The sequence below is a fragment of the Euphorbia lathyris genome, chromosome 7 (genome assembly GCF_963576675.1).
Source record: "Euphorbia lathyris chromosome 7, ddEupLath1.1, whole genome shotgun sequence".
Classification (NCBI taxonomy): domain Eukaryota; kingdom Viridiplantae; phylum Streptophyta; class Magnoliopsida; order Malpighiales; family Euphorbiaceae; genus Euphorbia; species Euphorbia lathyris.
This window is the reverse complement of record NC_088916.1, coordinates 27037462-27043461: the sequence shown is the minus strand read 5'-3', so window position 1 is coordinate 27043461 and position 6000 is coordinate 27037462.

Here is a 6000-nt window from a genome sequence, read left to right as displayed (position 1 = left end):
CCGAGCCGAACCCTAGGTAGCTCGGTATTAGCTCGTTAATATCTCGAGCTGAGCCCTCTCGAATCAAGCTTTGACGAGCTTTGACCGAGCCGAACTTTGACCGAATCTGAACGAGCTTTGACCGAGCCGAGCTCTTATCGAGCTTCTAATGAGCTTTAACCAAATTCATCATACATGCATAGAATAAGTAGCGTAAAAAATAGAAAAGCCTTATAACATACTCCATATGAGTTTAAAATATTTATAAAGAAAAACAATCATGTTATTGTCGAGATTCCAAAACAGTATATGGTACTTGTGATCGGAAAACACAAGTTCGAAGCAAAATTTCAAACAATGAGATATATATGAAACTTTGTAATGTACTTTATTCTTTATCAAAACCTAATTATCTCGCTAAAGATTCAAATGTCTAAGCTTTTTTGTGTTATTTTTTGTATGGACTAAATCCTATTTGATCTGTGAATTGTGATGAAAACTAAAAATAACTAATGAAATATATATTAAATATATATAATGAAATATGTATTAATTGTTTGATTTCTTAGTCATTCATACAGTTTGGTTTGTAACATAAAATTTAGATTTAATTTTTTAAATTGCAGAGACTTGTCAATATCATGCTGCAGTAAACTGCCTCGAGGTTAGATTGAACTCGAGCGGTGTAGATGTTCAACACTTGAGCATAAAGAATTGCCTTGATCAGGTAAAAGGTTGGAAATGCGTTTTAGACTGGCTGAAATCGAGTGGTGTTACAGTGGAGGATAAGTTCCCGTATTTTGGGATAAGGCAAGACATCACACCTAGGGGTGCAACCGAGCCGAACCGAGCCGAACCCTAGGTAGCTCGGTATTGGCTCGTTAATATCTCGAGCTGAGCCCTCTCGAATCAAGCTTTGACGAGCTTTGACCGAGCCGAACTTTGACCGAATCTGAACCAGCTTTGACCGAGCCGAGCTCTTATCGAGCTTCTAATGAGCTTTAACCAAATTCATCATACATGCATAGAATAAGTAGCGTAAAAAATAGAAAAGCCTTATAACATACTCCATATGAGTTTAAAATATTTATAAAGAAAAACAATCATGTTATTGTCGAGATTCCAAAACAGTATATGGTACTTGTGATCGGAAAACACAAGTTCGAAGAAAAATTTCAAACAATGAGATATATATGAAACTTTGTAATGTATTTTATTCTTTATCAAAACCTAATTATCTCGCTAAAGATTCAAATGTCTAAGCTTTTTTGTGTTATTTTTTGTATGGGCTAAATCTTATTTGATCTGTGAATTGTGATGAAAACTTAAAATAACTAATAAAATATATATTAAATATATATAATGAAATATGTATTAATTGTTTGATTACTTAGTCATTCATACAGTTTGGTTTGTAACATAAAATTTAGATTTAATTTTTTAAATTGCAGACACTTGTCAATATCATGCTGCAGTTAACCGCGTCGAGGTTAGATTGGACTCGAGCGGTGTAGATGTTCAACACTTGAGCATACAGGATTGCCTTGATCAGGTAAAAGATTGCAAATGCGTTTTAGACTGGCTGAAATCGAGTGGTGTCACGGTGGAGGATAAGTTCCCGTATTTTGGGATAAGGCAAGACATCACACCTAGGGGTGCAACCGAGCCGAACCGAGCCGAACCCTAGGTAGCTCGGTATTGGCTCGTTAATATCTCGAGCCGAGCCCTCTCGAATCGAGCTTTGACGAGCTTTGACCAAGCTGAACTTTGACCGAATCTGAACTAGCTTTGACCGAGCCGAACTCTTATCGAGCTTCTAATGAGCTTTAACCAAATTCATCATACATGCATAGAATAAGTAGCGTAAAAAATAGAAAAGCCTTATAACATACTCCATATGAGTTTAAAATATTTATAAAGAAAAACAATCATGTTATTGTCGAGATTCCAAAACAGTATATGGTACTTGTGATCGGAAAACACAAGTTCGAAGAAAAATTTCAAACGATGAGATATATGTTAAACTTTGTAATGTACTTTATTCTTTATCAAAACCTAATTATCTCGCTAAAGATTCAAATGTCTAAGCTTTTTTGTGTTATTTTTTGTATGGGCTAAATCCTATTTGATCTGTGAATTGTGATGAAAACTAAAAATAACTAATGAAATATATATTAAATATATATAATGAAATATGTATTAATTGTTTGATTTCTTAGTCATTCATACAGTTTGGTTTGTAACATAAAATTTAGATTTAATTTCTTAAATTGAAGACACTTGTCAATATCATGCTGCAGCTAACTGCCTCGAGGTTAGATTGAACTCGAGCGGTGTAGATGTTCAACACTTGAGCATACAGGATTGCCTTGATCAGGTAAAAGATTGCAAATGCATTTTAGACTGGCTGAAATCGAGTGGTGTCACGGTGGAGGATAAGTTCTCGTATTCTGGGATAAGGCAAGACATCACACCTAGGGGTGCAACCGAGCCGAACCGAGAAGATCCCTAGGTAGCTCGGTATTGGCTCGTTCATATCTCGAGCCAATACCTCTCGAATCGAGCTTTGACGAGCTTTGACCGAGCCGAACTTTGACCGAATCTGACCGAGCTTTGACCGAGCCGAGTTTTTATCGAGCTTCTAACGAGCTTTAACCAAATTCATCATACATGCATAGAATAAGTAGCGTAAAAAATAGAAAAGCCTTATAACATACTCCATATGAGTCTAAAATATTTATAAAGAAAAACAATCATGTTATTGTCGAGATTCCAAAACAGTATATGGTACTTGTGATCGGAAAACACAAGTTCGAAGAAAAATTTCAAACAATGAGATATATATTAAACTTTGTAATGTTTTTTATTCTTTATCAAAACCTAATTATGTCGCTAAAGATTCAAATGTCTAAGCTTTTTTGTGTTATTTTTTGTATGGGCTAAATCTTATTTGATCTGTGAATTGTGATGAAAACTAAAAATAATTAATGAAATATATATTAAATATATATAATGAAATATGTATTAATTGTTTGATTACTTAGTCATTCATACAGTTTGGTTTGTAACATAAAATTTAGATTTAATTTTTTAAATTGCAGACACTTGTCAATATCATGCTGCAGTTAACCGCCTCGAGGTTAGATTGGAATCGAGCGGTGTAGATGTTCAACACTTGAGCATACAGGATTGCCTTAATCAGGTAAAAGATTGCAAATGCGTTTTAGACTGGCTGAAATCGAGTGGTGTCACGGTGGAGGATAAGTTCCCGTATTTTGGGATAAGGCAAGACATCACACCTAGGGGTGCAACCGAGCCGAACCGAGCCGAACCCTAGGTAGCTCGGTATTGGCTCGTTAATATCTTGAGCCGAGCCCTCTCGAATCGAGCTTTGACGAATCTGAACGAGCTTTGACCGAGTCGAACTTTGACCGAATCTGAACGAGCTTTGACCGAGCTGAGCTTTTATCGAGCTTCTAACGAGTTTTAACCAAATTCATCATACATGCATAGAATAAGTAGCGTAAAAAATAGAAAAGCTTTATAACATACTCCATATGAGTTTAAAATATTTATAAAGAAAAACAATCATGTTATTGTCGAGATTCCAAAACAGTATATGGTACTTGTGATCAGAAAACACAAGTTTGAAGAAAAATTTCAAACAATGAGATATATATTAAACTTTGTAATGTACTTTATTCTTTATCAAAACCTAATTATCTCGCTAAAGATTCAAATGTCTAAGCTTTTTTGTGTTATTTTTTGTATGGGCTAAATCCTATTTGATCTGTGAATTGTGATGAGAACTAAAAATAACTAATGAAATATATATTAAATATATATAATGAAATATGTATTAATTGTTTGATTTCTTAGTCATTCATACAGTTTGGTTTGTAACATAAAATTTAGATTTAATTTTTTAAATTGAAGACACTTGTCAATATCATGCTGCAGTGAACTGCCTCGAGGTTAGATTGAACTCGAGCGGTGTAGATGTTCAACACTTGAGCATAGAGGATTGCCTTGATCAGGTAAAAGATTGCAAAGGCATTTTAGACTGGCTGAAATCGAGTGGTGTCACGGTGGAGGATAAGTTCCCGTATTCTGGGATAAGGCAAGACATCACACCTAGGGGTGCAACCGAGCCGAACAGAGACGATCCCTAGGTAGTATTGGCTCGTTCATATCTCGAGCCGATACCTCTCGAATCGAGCTTTGACGAGCTTTGACCGAGCCGAACTTTGACCGAATCTGACCGAGCTTTGACCGAGCCGAGCTTTTATCGAGCTTCTAACGAGCTTTAACCAAATTTATCATACTTGCATAGAATAAGTAGCGTAAAAAATAGAAAAGCCTTATAACATACTCCATATGAGTCTAAAATATTTATAAAGAAAAACAATCATGTTATTGTCGAGATTCCAAAACAGTATATGGTACTTGTGATCGGAAAACACAAGTTCGAAGAAAAATTTCAAACAATGAGATATATATTAAACTTTGTAATGTATTTTATTCTTTATCAAAACCTAATTATCTCGCTAAAGATTCAAATGTCTAAGCTTTTTTGTGTTATTTTTTGTATGGGCTAAATCTTATTTGATCTGTGAATTGTGATGAAAACTAACAATAACTAATGAAATATATATTAAATATATATAATGAAATATGTATTAATTGTTTGATTTCTTAGTCATTCATACAGTTTGGTTTGTAACATAAAATTTAGATTTAATTTTTTAAATTGCAGACACTTGTCAATATCATGCTGTAGTTAACCGCCTCGAGGTTCGATTGGACTCGAGCGGTGTAGATGTTCAACAGTTTAGCATACAGGATTGCCTTGATCAGGTAAAAGATTGCAAATGCGTTTTAGACTGGCTGAAATCGAGTTGTGTCACGGTGGAGGATAAGTTCCCGTATTTTGGGATAAGGCAAGACATCACACCTAGGGGTGCAACCGAGCCGAACCGAACCCTAGGTAGCTCAGTATTGGCTCGTTAATATCTCGAGCCGAGCCCTCTCGAATCGAGCTTTGACAAGCTTTGACCGAGCTGAACTTTGACCGAATCTGACCGAGCTTTGACCGAGCCGAGTTTTTATCGAGCTTCTAACGAGCTTTAACCAAATTCATCATACATGCATAGAATAAGTAGCGTAAAAAATAGAAAAGCCTTATAACATACTCCATATGAGTTTAAAATATTTATAAAGAAAAACAATCATGTTATTGTCGAGATTCCAAAACAGTATATGGTACTTGTGATCGGAAAACACAAGTTCGAAGAAAAATTTCAAACAATGAGATATATATGAAACTTTGTAATGTACTTTATTCTTTATCAAAACCTAATTATCTCGCTAAAGATTCAAATGTCTAAGCTTTTTTGTGTTATTTTTTGTATGGGCTAAATCCTATTTGATATGTGAATTGTGATGAAAACTAAAAATAACTAATGAAATATATATTAAATATATATAATGAAATATGTATTAATTGTTTGATTTCTTAGTCATTCATACAGTTTGGTTTGTAACATAAAATTTAGATTTAATTTTTTAAATTGAAGACACTTGTCAATATCATGCTGTAGTTAACTGCCTCGAGGTTAGATTGAACTCGAGCGGTGTAGATGTTCAACACTTGAGCATACAGGATTGCCTTAATCAGGTAAAAGATTGCAAATGCGTTTTAGACTGGCTGAAATCGAGTGGTGTCACGGTGGAGGATAAGTTCCCGTATTCTGGGATAAGGCAAGACATCACACCTAGGGGTGCAACCGAGCCGAACCGAGACGATCCCTAGGTAGCTCGGTATTGGCTCGTTCATATCTCGAGCCGATACCTCTCGAATCGAGCTTTGACGAGCTTTGATCGAGCCGAACTTTGACAGAATCTGACCGAGCTTTGACCGAGCCGAGTTTTTATCGAGCTTCTAACGAGCTTTAACCAAATTCATCATACATGCATAAAATAAGTAGCGTAAAAAATAGAAAAGCCTTATAACATACTCCA